This window comes from Lupinus angustifolius, unplaced genomic scaffold (genome assembly GCF_001865875.1).
Source record: "Lupinus angustifolius cultivar Tanjil unplaced genomic scaffold, LupAngTanjil_v1.0 Scaffold_25_331, whole genome shotgun sequence".
Taxonomy (NCBI): Eukaryota; Viridiplantae; Streptophyta; class Magnoliopsida; order Fabales; family Fabaceae; genus Lupinus; species Lupinus angustifolius.
Window position 1 is genome coordinate 18,688 of NW_017720265.1, and position 12,467 is coordinate 31,154.

Here is a 12,467-nt window from a genome sequence, read left to right on the forward strand (position 1 = left end):
AAGCGGTAGAAGGGCGTGAAGGTGTACTTTCTTTCTTTCTTTCTTTTGTTGTTGTTGGGTATTGTATTAGTGGCAAGCCGACTGATAGGGTCATGAAGAGCCCAACGAATAGAGGACTAGAACTGCTTTGCTTAACACACATATAGTTCAGCTCCCTCAATTCATCACCAACATGCTTAATTCCAATCTCAAGGGCGTTTACTTAATTGGCCCCACTCCTCGAGAATGAAGCTTGCTAGCGATACCGGTATCCATCTATAGCCATTAGTTCATTGGTGTCAGGGAAGTTTGGCCCCAGTCTCTTGTCTCTTTCCGCATGGGGCGGGTTGTTATTAAAGGGTCTAGGGAAATCTACCTCTTTTCCTTCTTTTCGTTTTCGCTCCTTTTTCTTTTTCGTTCCTTAGGTCTGTCTCCTTCTGGGGATCTTAGAACTCCTTTTGCTCGCTTCGGGCTTTGATATTTCTCTTATCTGGTGTGGCGTCTTGCTTCATCTTTAGGTTTCTTTATTGGTCTCTATCTGCCATTATGTAACTCCGTAACTTTCCCTCCCCCCAGCTGTAGCCGAAGCTCGCACAACGCAAGAAATAAAAGCAAACAAAGCGTGGTTCATGGTAGGCTCTGATAATGGTTAGGGTAGGGGTTTATTAAAGGATCTCCAGGATGGAATGATGCTCCTTCTCATGCCCATTTGCCAACATCCAGAAAACTCGACTTCTTACGCTAATGAAAGTACTTCTTACAGAACAACTAGTGCGAGAACCTTTCCTTCCCATATACAGAAAGATACTTTATTTTTTCTAACTCTCTAGAAGAGACCAAGTCGTTTACTTCATATTTCTAACTCTTGGCAACAATTGGTTCTTTAACTAAAAAATGTGACTCGAACCGCTTGCCATATCTAAACTAGCTACTAGCAAAGACGGAATTGATTCAAGATCCCTTGCGCCCTACAACCCGAAAGTGACTCTCTATCAAAGCACCTGCGATGGGCTAAGTGCAAGGAGTATTAGAGTCTCGATACTGGCTAACGGAAAAAGAACGGCGAACAAGTAGTTGTTCTGCAACCCACAGAACTGTACGCAACGCTTTTCAAAACAAAAACAATAAGTTCTTTCTTTTTTCTAAGTCGCCTATAAAAGAGGAAAACGGTTTTATGTCTACTAGTGATATCTATTATTGGTAGGCTGCCTTCACGAACGTCTAGTAACTCACTAGCCCTAAACCGTAACTGAAAGACTCTCTTATCTAACCAAAGCCGCCATCCAGATTCATAAGTGGAAGCGGACAGGGTTTATTGAAGAGGCTTTCATCTACGGCCTCCCTAATTTAATTTATACTATATTCCTTTCATTAGGGAAGTTGCCTAGCTCAACTGGGGGAAGCTCCTAATGGAAATATAGTACTCTCATTCAGACTCGGACTCGAAAGAGCTGATGCTACTAACTAAGATACTTCCGTTAGTGAGGGGAGATCAAATTATAGGCTTTCGCCCAAAGATAGAGTCAGGGACTTCTTAAAAATCGAGTCCCTCCTGAAATAAGACAAGACACGGGGTTGAGTGAGCCTAGAGTAGAATAAGGCAAGACTCCCCTCAACTCATACCAGGGCTGGCAGGGAAAGACTGAGACTACCGATACCGAGCTGGGGTTGATGAAAGATCTTTTCTTGGATAGAGACCAACTTGTTGGTCTCTATGCCTGCTTAACTTCATAGCGTTAAGGGGATAGCGCAATGAGGGAAATCGACTAGGAACGCGATGTCTTCCCATAAAATTAAGAGTTGAAGGGACTTCAACTACCTTCTTGCATCAGGTGAATAGAAGAGGGTGGTAGGCTTAGTAGGGCTCGAACCTACAATATTACCGTTATGAGCGGTACGTTTCAACCAATTAAACTATAAGCCCCTACGGATCTCTACATGCAATTCGCTCACTTCGGGAAGAGTGGACGGAAAGAGGAGGCCTTTGCTCTATCTGCTTCTTCCTCTTCCCAGGAATTAATAATTTTATTTTGTATAGATATAATAAAATAAAGATTAAGCAAGCGGCCCTTTCGCGACTCAAACTGTCGGTACGCTTTCCGACTCTTAACGGCTCAAAGGGGCGGGGCTATCTATTTGCTTGCAATGCGGGCTGTTCGCCTTTCAGAAAGGGATCGCCTATTTTATTCAAAAGGCGCTACTAAACTACTCGAGTACAACTAGTGTTAGTAGTACAACATAATGTCGTTCACCCTGCAATCCCTTCTTCTTCAACAACTCCCTATTCTCTAGCAGCCCCTTCTTTCACAACTCCTTCTCAAGCACTTGCCATTGTCTGGAAATTCGCCTTGCCCTATTCTTTGATTATTGGCGCACCAATTCCTTGCCTTTGCTATCATTGCTGCTTGAAGTCCAGTCTTTTAAGTTAAGTTAAATCCCAAAAATAAAAAGTAAGTAGTCATTGTCGGGATGGAAGACGACTCTTCCACCACTTATTTAAGCACTATGCACCTAAGCTCAGTCTTTCTGGCATCTATCTTGCTTAACCTAGATTATTGCTAAAAATTTACTTGTTACTCTCTCTTTATTTATGCTCGAAATCATACTCATTCGACATATAATTCCATGGGTTGGGCATGCCTTCTTTCTTTAGCTCATTTTTATCTTTCTTTGACTTTGAGGAAGATAAGATCACACGAATTGTCTTCTATCGACATCATTTGCTTACTCTTATTGTACGCTCTTCTTACCTAATCAAAATAAAGAGTTTGTTACTTTGTCCGCTCTCCCTTTCCTGGTGAAGGAGAGAGAGTTTTACAAGCTGATGCAGCTAAGAAAGTCTCGTTGAAAGCAGGAACGAAGACTATGACGACTATTTGACCTAGTTTTAAAGGCTTGATATGGGAGTGAGGCTAGGGCACCCTCGTAAGGCGTAGGGTAGGGATTTGAAACTGGAGGCCTCTCCTCATCTAGTTCTTTTGTTACGCCAAGAAGAAGCGTCTTCTCTCCAACAACTGCTTCAATCAATGTTAAGTCTGACTACTCGGCTTGCTTAAGACAAATGTGATTTAACCTTCACGGACCACTTCACTACCCAACAAGCTCCGGCTCGAAAGCAACAAGCAAGGGATTGAGCTGGAAAAAAAGAAAGCCTAAACTCCCGAGATGGTCAATCTTATCTTCTATTATGGGCGAGACTGCTAAAAAAAAGTCTCTTTAAAGCCAGAACGAGTCCTCTCTTGCAGGAGGGATAAAAAGAAAGCCTAAACTCCCTACTCTACTTCACCCCTCTCCTTCGCTTCTTCAGAAGTGGCGAACCAATTAATTCCATTCTATGCTGGTTTTCGATTGGCTTTCAACCGCTATTCATCCTTGCCTAAGCAGGATATGAAGCCGTAACCCGACCTGTCTACAGAAATATAGTCTGACTTTCCCACAGTACAGTTGAAGTAGGCCAGTTTGAAAAAGAATAAGGTTCTTTTTTAGATTCCTTATTCAAGAGAGTACACATAGGTGAGAACATCCCTAATCGAATATCCTAGTTTTGCTTCTTCCTCTTTCACTGCTTCGATTTACCAAAGGTGGTGAGGTCGACCTTCTTTCGGTATCTCGTCTACCATGAGAGCTAGTCAAAGCTCTGAGAACGGCTAAGCTCGTCTTGACTTCCCTTATTACCCTCACTCCTTCCTCTGAGGCCTATTGCAGATAGTCGTCATGCCCTGTGAGCGTCTTTAGCTCCGCTCAACCTCTCATAGAATGTCTTCCACTCCTTCCTCTAAGGTCTAGTTAGCGCTTACGGCCCTTTCGAAAGCAGACTAGACCCCGTGAAGAGTACTGACTACCATAGGGGAAAGACTGACTTCCCCAATCATGCTTTCATAGCCCCTGCCCCTCCATACTTCCCCTTCACTAGGTACGATTGTCTCGCTTAACCAGGCGCCTCTTAAAGTGGACCAATCCCTCCACCATCTTTCAGCCTCTCTAGTTCGCTTCTGGCCTATGGTCTTCTATTATACTGAACGGGGTCGATCCACTTTACTATAAGTAAAATCGGAAACCGTTTCAGGTTCATAAACTAAAAGGCGCCTTCGGATACAGAGGGGCTACTCTAGTCACTCAAAGTCCTAGCTAAGTAAGGAATAGACTTCCAAACAAAAGTACGTACTGCGCGACCGAGGAAGCATCTGAAGCATCTAAAGTCGAATAATTCTTATCCGTTGAATAGGAAGCTTTTGATCCGCTTTCTGAGAGCGCTGAATCATTCGATTCTAAAAAGGTGGAAAAAAGGTCTTCGCACCAGCACCTGAACGCTTACTCTTACTGCTTCAGGTTCACCTCTTTTCTTAGGATTGGCTGCCCTGAGGTTCTTGTTTGGAGTCATTTGTTTATCACAGAACAAGTCCCCCTCAGTCACTGCCATAGTTGACCCAGTATCAACCCTCTCTTCCAGATCCTCGCTTCTATGGGCCAAATCACTCTCCTCGCTCGTTAAACTCGCACCTTGACTACACCCTTATCGGCTTTGTTACCCAGACACTCATCCTGAGCAATCTCTTCCGGTTCAGCAGTGTCCAGCTCCCCCCCTTTGCCATTGTCACTACTGGTACCTGACCCCTATTGATTGAGTAAGGCTCGACATTTTTGCAAACACCGAGCCTTACTCAATCAATAGGGCAATGAAAAGAGGAGAACGAGGACAGCTGACTACCGCTAAAAGTCAGACTACGAGTACACATTGTATGATTGAAAACTGCCGCTGCGTACTACCCGGTGCTTGCAGGTCTGACTGGTGTCTTCTCTCCAACAGCTGCTTCAATCAATGTTAAGTCTGACTACTCGGCTTGCTTAACACAAGTGTGATTTAACCTTCACGGACCACTTCACTACCCAGCGAGCTCCGGCTCGAAAACAACAAGCAAGGGATTGAGCTGAAAAAAAGAAAGCCTAAACTCCTTACTCTACTTCACCCCTCTCCTTCGCTTCTTCAGAAGTGGCGAACCAATCAATTCCATTCTATGCCGGTTTTCGATTGGCTTTCAGCCGCTCTTCTTCCTTGCCTAAGCAGGATATGAAGCCCTAACCCGACCTGGCTACAGGAATATAGTCTGTCTTTCCCACAGTGCAGTTGAAGTAGGTCAGTTCCTTTCTTCTCGTCTACCATGAGAGCTAGTCAAAGCTCTGAGAACGGCTAAGCCCGTCTTGACTTCCCTTATTGCCCTCACTCCTTCCTCTGAGGCCTATTGCAGATAGTCGTCATGCCCTGTGAGCGTCTTCAGCTCCGCTCAACCTCTCATAGAATGTATTCCACTCCTTCCTCTGAGGTCTAGTTAGCGCTTACGCCCCTTTCGAAAGCAGACTAGACCCCGTGAAGAGTACCGACTACCATAGGGGAAAGACTGACTTCCCCAATCATGCTTTCATAGCCCCTGTCCCTCCGTACTTCCCCTTCACTAGGTAAGATTATCTCGCTTACCCAGGCGCCTCTTAAAGTGGACCAATCCCCCCGCCATCTTTCAGCCTCTCCAGTTCGCTTCTGGCCTATGGTCTTCTCCGCTCGCTGGCGAAAGAAAGAGCGACTGCTCTAGTACCGGAAGCCAACCGACTGACTTGCAGCTGCCAGTGTCCACCTTACTTTCTTCTCGGTCTGCTTTGGCTCCTAATCTTGAGCTCACTTTTCTTGGCCCCAGGCTTGGCTTCTTCTTGTAGTCCTAGCCTTTTCGAGAATTTAGGCCCTTGGCCTGGTGTTGACTCCCCCTAGCTAAGTACTTTCAATCTAGCAGGCTAGCTGCTGAATGAAAATACTCCCTATCCTATACTCGCCTGCTTTAGTCTCTCTTTCCGGGTAGAGGTGTAGTCACTCAAGTTACAAACCTTCCTACAAGGAAAGCTTACTCTTACTGCTTCAGGTTCACCTCTTTTCTTAGGATTGGCTACCCTGAGGTTCTTGTTTGGAGTCATTTTTTTATCACAGAACAAGTCTCCCTCAGTCACTACCATAGTTGACCCAGTATCAACCCTCTCTTCCAGATCCTCGTTTCTATGGGCTAAATCATTCTCCTCGCTCATTCAACTCGCACCTTGACTACATCCTTATCGGCTTTGTTACCCAGACAGTCATCCTAAGCAATCTCTTCCAATTCAGGAGTGTCCAGCTCCCCCCCCTTTGCAATTGTCACTACTGTTACCTGACCCCTATTCACTGAGTAAGGCTCGATATTTTTGCAAACACCGAGCCTTACTCAATCAATAGGGCAATGAAAAGAGGAGAACGAGGACAGCTGACTACCGCTAAAAGTCAGACTACGAGTACACATTGTATGATTGAAAACTGCCGCTGCGTACTACCCGGTGCTTGCAGGTCTGACTGGTGTCTTCTCTCCAACAGCTGCTTCAATCAATGTTAAGTCTGACTACTCGGCTTGCTTAACACAAGTGTGATTTAACCTTCACGGACCACTTCACTACCCAGCGAGCTCCGGCTCGAAAACAACAAGCAAGGGATTGAGCTGAAAAAAAGAAAGCCTAAACTCCTTACTCTACTTCACCCCTCTCCTTCGCTTCTTCAGAAGTGGCGAACCAATCAATTCCATTCTATGCCGGTTTTCGATTGGCTTTCAGCCGCTCTTCTTCCTTGCCTAAGCAGGATATGAAGCCCTAACCCGACCTGGCTACAGGAATATAGTCTGTCTTTCCCACAGTGCAGTTGAAGTAGGTCAGTTCCTTTCTTCTCGTCTACCATGAGAGCTAGTCAAAGCTCTGAGAACGGCTAAGCCCGTCTTGACTTCCCTTATTGCCCTCACTCCTTCCTCTGAGGCCTATTGCAGATAGTCGTCATGCCCTGTGAGCGTCTTCAGCTCCGCTCAACCTCTCATAGAATGTATTCCACTCCTTCCTCTGAGGTCTAGTTAGCGCTTACGCCCCTTTCGAAAGCAGACTAGACCCCGTGAAGAGTACCGACTACCATAGGGGAAAGACTGACTTCCCCAATCATGCTTTCATAGCCCCTGTCCCTCCGTACTTCCCCTTCACTAGGTAAGATTATCTCGCTTACCCAGGCGCCTCTTAAAGTGGACCAATCCCCCCGCCATCTTTCAGCCTCTCCAGTTCGCTTCTGGCCTATGGTCTTCTCCGCTCGCTGGCGAAAGAAAGAGCGACTGCTCTAGTACCGGAAGCCAACCGACTGACTTGCAGCTGCCAGTCTCCGCCTTACTTTCTTCTCGGTCTGCTTTGGCTCCTGATCTTGAGCTCGCTTTTCTTGGCCTCAGGCTTGGCTTCTTCTTGTAGTCCTAGCCTTTTCGAGACTTTAGGCCCTTGGCCTGGTCTCGACTCCCCCTGGCTAAGTACTTTCAATCTAGCAGGCTAGCTGCTGAACGAAAACACTCCCTATCCTACACTCGCCTGCTTTAGTCTCTCTTTCCGGGTAGAGTTGTAGTCACTCAAGTTACAAACCTTCCTACAAGTCAGTTATATCGGTCTTAGATCTTTGCTCGTCAGGTGCTGGCGTAAGTAGTAATTCCTACTGTTGCTATAGCTTTTTCTGTAATGTTTTTCATCACTCTGATTATCGTTACTCAAACGGTATCACGGAGAATATTTCCTTTTGTTCTTCTGGCAAGGGTTTTTGAAGAGGGTATTGATAGATAGGAAAGTCAAGTAGGGGAGGAAGCCATCATTAGCACTTTGGCTTTTGTTATTAAAACTACCTCTTTCTTGCTTGGCATTCAGCTTTCAGCTTTAAGAAAAAAGACTACAGGCATTAACTTACATTTGTCTACCTTAGCTAGCTTTCTTCCCTGCCTTGGCTATCTAGTCCTTTAATAGAAGAGAAGGAAATCCCTTCATGTCCGAAAAAAAGGTTCAACAAAGCAAAGATCTACTTTCAAAGAGAACGAACGCAACTATATTTATGAATTAATGCTTCTCTTTTCAAAGGTAGATAATTGATCAAGGAGAGGGCAGGTGCCTAGCCACGAGTAAGCCTAAAGGTAAAGGATTTCGCGAAGCCGATTAACAATCACTTTTATACTCAGGCTAAGATCTTCACTACCTTTTTGCCATAGCTGCCAAGCTTCCTATTTGTATTCGTACAACTAAGAAAGCAGAAAAGCATTCGAACTTGAAACGAGAGATGGGAAAGAAAGCTTACCTTAAAAGAGCGGCCACACCAAGACCTTACTTATTGGAATGATGCTTGAACTTTATTCTAAAAAAAGGTAGAGTACTTGAGGGAATAAGCCAAGGCAAGTGCCATAGATTTAGCTGTTGTCGGAAGTGGCAAGTAGACTAGAAGGGGGAGGTGTGCTGGTTAAATGGTTTAGGTTAGGAGTGCCAGCTCAAGGCGATAGGCATAGTGGAAAAAGGCTACACACCTGAATCTGTTCACACGAATTGCTCAAGGTTGGAGGAAAAAACACTTGTTTAATCTAATCTCCTGTCGAAATGGTAGATGGGATCGATCCCAGACTCGGTGAAAGGCGAGAAAGACCAGGCAAGCTCCATTGGCTTGGTTAAATACCTTCACGCTCTTTAGTTCATCTCGGTAGAACAAGGAAAAAAAGACTATGTAGTGGATTCGAGTCCCACAAGAGCGAAGGATGACGACTGATTCCATTGCCCTCTCTACTCAATGGATTGAATATAATTGCGTAAAGCAGCATAAACGGTAACCTGATATAAGGAAATAGGGGGAACATGAAAGCAAGGCTATTCTGGGGTGTCAAGCGTCTGTAGGCTTATCAGCCATGAAGTAAGCATAAGCGGGAATAGGCTAAAATGATGGTTAGAAGGCATCTAGAGGACTAGTTTTCGGCTGGTCATAACAATAACTAACTCTTAGGTATTTTATATGGGGATGAGACTCTTGGTTCAACCAATCAATCTCTGAAGTGCAGGTGAAGGAGAGGGGGTTATTACTCGACTAATAAGTTTTGGATTGGAGGGGAACTTCTTTATCTTCCCCAACCGGGAAAGTCATGTTAGGGGAAGAAGTAGCTACGGTAAACTCGAAACTCTCTTTCTTCTTTCACTCATAGCTTAACCCATTGTTGAGTACCCAGATTCTTCAACCCTGACCTCAAGAGAATCCGGGGAAAGCTCCATATCAAAGTAAGCTTGACCGGTAGCGGTAGGGGTTTGGGATATCTTCTTAGTTTGGGGCTAAGGCATGTAGCTATCGGAGTTTCACTCTTCTCTTCACCGGAATTGGAATCTACTTCACTAGATGGAACAAAGATCAAATCTTCCTAAGCCTAAACTTGCCATGGAAGGGAAGAAATCTCTACTTTATTTTATTGAATACCGGGGCATATCTTTATCGGAAAGCGGTAAACAAGGGAACAGAACTCGACTTAGAGGAAAGAGAGAATCTTGTATTGACTTCGGAAAGCATTCGCATAGAGGCGAGCCAAGGGAAAAGCTGTCAGCTAGACTAAAGAGGAACTAGACTAAAACCAGATCGACTAAAGGCGTTGGCTTACACATAAACTAGGGCTGAAAGGATCGGAGTTGAAAACTTTTTTACTGACTAGATCGACTAAAAGGTTTCAAGTAAGGGAGCCAGAGAAAGAGCTGAATTTGCTGCAACAGAAGAGTTCACATAATAAGCTGCAATTGGACAACTTTCAATGGCCAAAAGGGAGTTTAAAGACTACACGGTTAGATGATTGAAGGTTAGGAGTTTAATTTTTAGCAAGATCCCCAGCTATTGAATAGTCGTCGACGTACTTCTTTTTTTTTCTCCTGAGATGGGAAGAATATCGTATTTATAATAAATTAAATAAATGAAGAGCCTACTTTCTTTCGTACTAAAGGGTTGAGACTGTCCTTCTTATACAAAATCTGAATCTGCTACTAAAGAAGAAGAATCTCTTCCAGATTAATCTTCGGTTAGAGTTAGCTAGACTCTGGGAAAAATAGACTTTCCTTCTCTATACGTACAGCCTCTCTGTCCTAGTCGCCTTTTATTATATTCTATGCCTCGATTTATGTTTTCTACTATACGATGCCACAGGGAAAGCACATAACTCTTAACGAAAGAATGGTTATTGGACAAGAATAGGTCGGCCAAGAGAGAGGGAAGGGACTGACGCGCGCATCGTCGATAAGGGCTATTTGAACTACTTCGAATTTATTGAACTCAAAGAAGACCAATTCCACAAGTGCTAATGCAGTCGATCACATCTTCCTTCGTCAGTAAGAGTAGAGACAACAGTAGATAAAAAAGCTGCTAGCCCCCTTGGTTGGGGGATGTGCTGCCCTGCCTGGTCATCGAGCGTACCCTATCTTGAATCTTGAATCGAATCTGTGTCGGCATCTTTCCTACTGGATGTTGAAGGTGGTGGCTGATGAAAGAGACATCCCTAGATTGCCCCCCTTTCGTGCCTATCTCATTTGTTTACATCTCTTATGGGTCTTTTCGTTGCTTTCACATGATGCAATATATGGGCCTCCTAGACCTACTCTCTCGCCCAAGCCTCACAGAATTCATATTCCAAGCACTAAGTCTTCCCTGCCTGCTCAGATGCGTCAATCCGCCTATCGGTACCCTTTTCCCTGTATAGAGAACTTGTTTTGTTCTTAGTAGGAGGGAACTAATACTGTAGATAAGGTTCATTGCTATTTGCTCTCCCGTCACGCTAGCACTTAAGAGACTATCTTAGCCCAGAGTGAGGGATCACAATAAGGATTGCCAAAAGTAGGCATGCCGTACTAGTCCACGACTACCATTTTTGTAACTGCACTTCCTTGCCCCCTGTCCACTCACAGTGTCCTTTTCGGACTTCAGGAGCATTAAGTAAAGGTAGGCACGGGGGCTAGAAGATCTTCTCATTCAAAGGGAAAGTGCACCCCTCTCCTTATTATATCCAGAAGAAGAGCTAGTGGAATGGACCCTTTCCTCATGCCAGCGGGGGAAAGAAAAGAGGCCAACTACGAGAGGAGAGAATGATTCAGCTGCTAACAAGCGCAGGTTTTTCATGAAATGAATGGTTATTACGCAATCCTTACTGTCCATCTTTCTTTATCCACCAACCCCCGACCCCCAATAGAATAGAGGTTAATGCCTCGTGAAAGTAATTACTGGAAAAACCATACTCCATAATATCAGAAAAAATATCACATAACGTAGATCCGCCGGATCCCCAATGAATGACCTGCTCGACTATTTTTGAATATGTCCAATTTCCCGGGGGACATTTATGTCTTACATTTAGTTTTTTTACACTTTCGGTGACATAATTAAAAAGTGTATCCACAGCCTTTTGCTCTAGGGGATCGTAGTTCAAATTCGTATGGGGTACGGGGGAGGGTTAGATTAGAGGGAGGGGGACTGCGATCGCCCGTCCCATGAAGCGCCAGGGAACCTTGCATTCCTCCTAGGCTGGGCTCAGGGACTGCAATCAGCCGCTTCCCTTTTAGTCATCAGCTCGTTCTTGACAGATCCGTTCGGGTTTTCATAATCTGGAGTAAAAGGATTCGAACCTTTGCATGCCGGTACCAAAAACCAATGCCTTACCACTTTGCTATACTCCATACGGCCTTGTTTTGGAATATAGAACAGGGAGAGGGAGACGGGAGAAGCAGGGCCCTAAGAACTAGCCGTGCAAGACAAGAACACGGGGATATAGCAAGTAAGCAACATGTTCTCTCTTCACGGACTGACTACAACAAGCTCACGACTCTAATAGAAAAAGATGGTAAGCTCTCTACTCTATTTGCTTGCAATGCGTTTACCTATCAAAGTAAGCGAATGCTTCTGTAACCTTAGACTCGTTACGCTGTTCGACTGAACTTGTTGGCTCCGCGCTCTTAATATTTAGATTTCCAAGCAGAACCCAGTTTGAGAACCTTCTCTCATAGATTCCTTTCACCAAGTCATCGCCTACAATCAGCTCTTATCCCTTGGTGTGGTGTCAAAGGGCGAGTTCCTTTCTTGTCTTGCCCAAAAACTAGCTTGATTCGCATTAGAGAAAGACTCTCCCGCGACAAGGTTTGACACATAAGGCCAACTGCTTTCTTTATCTCGCTTGTCGTTAGCGTAATAGAGGGAAAGGCGCTAGCCTTTCTTTCGGTTGGGGTCCATCCCGGGGCTTAGACCGCTTGGGTTCTATTTTTATCGAAGGCGGTCAACATGCACGATAACTAAGACATTCCTCTCCCAGGTGTTAGACTTGTGAATCCTTTGCTCTTTTTCCTTTTCTCTTCCAGTTCTCTCCCTCTACTTTATTTGACAAGGGCGGAAAAGACCACTATATCAATAAAAATAAGACATTATCAATTCAGTTTCAAATGGTTTGAGCTTGGAAGCAACCTACTATCTATCGATAGGCTAAAAATGCTATTGGCTGCTTTGCCTATCTATTCTATTATGGTCTGCTTGGAGACATTAGAGGAAGACCGACATTTCTATCCGGGTACGATCATAGCTTCATTCATTCGTTGAACCTTGGGGATAACCATTAGCATTGAGGTCAATCACCACACCACCTCTA

General features: G+C 44.6%; 1 long non-coding RNA gene across 1 annotated transcript; it reads left to right on the forward strand.

The window, feature by feature from the left end:
- The first annotated feature begins 4,031 nt into the window (after positions 1-4,031).
- On the forward strand, positions 4,032-12,257 carry LOC109338420. The gene is made up of 3 exons (XR_002106550.1): positions 4,032-4,111; positions 8,950-8,953; positions 12,244-12,257. It is a non-coding gene; the product is annotated as an uncharacterized LOC109338420 (long non-coding RNA).
- The last annotated feature ends 210 nt before the right edge of the window (positions 12,258-12,467 follow it).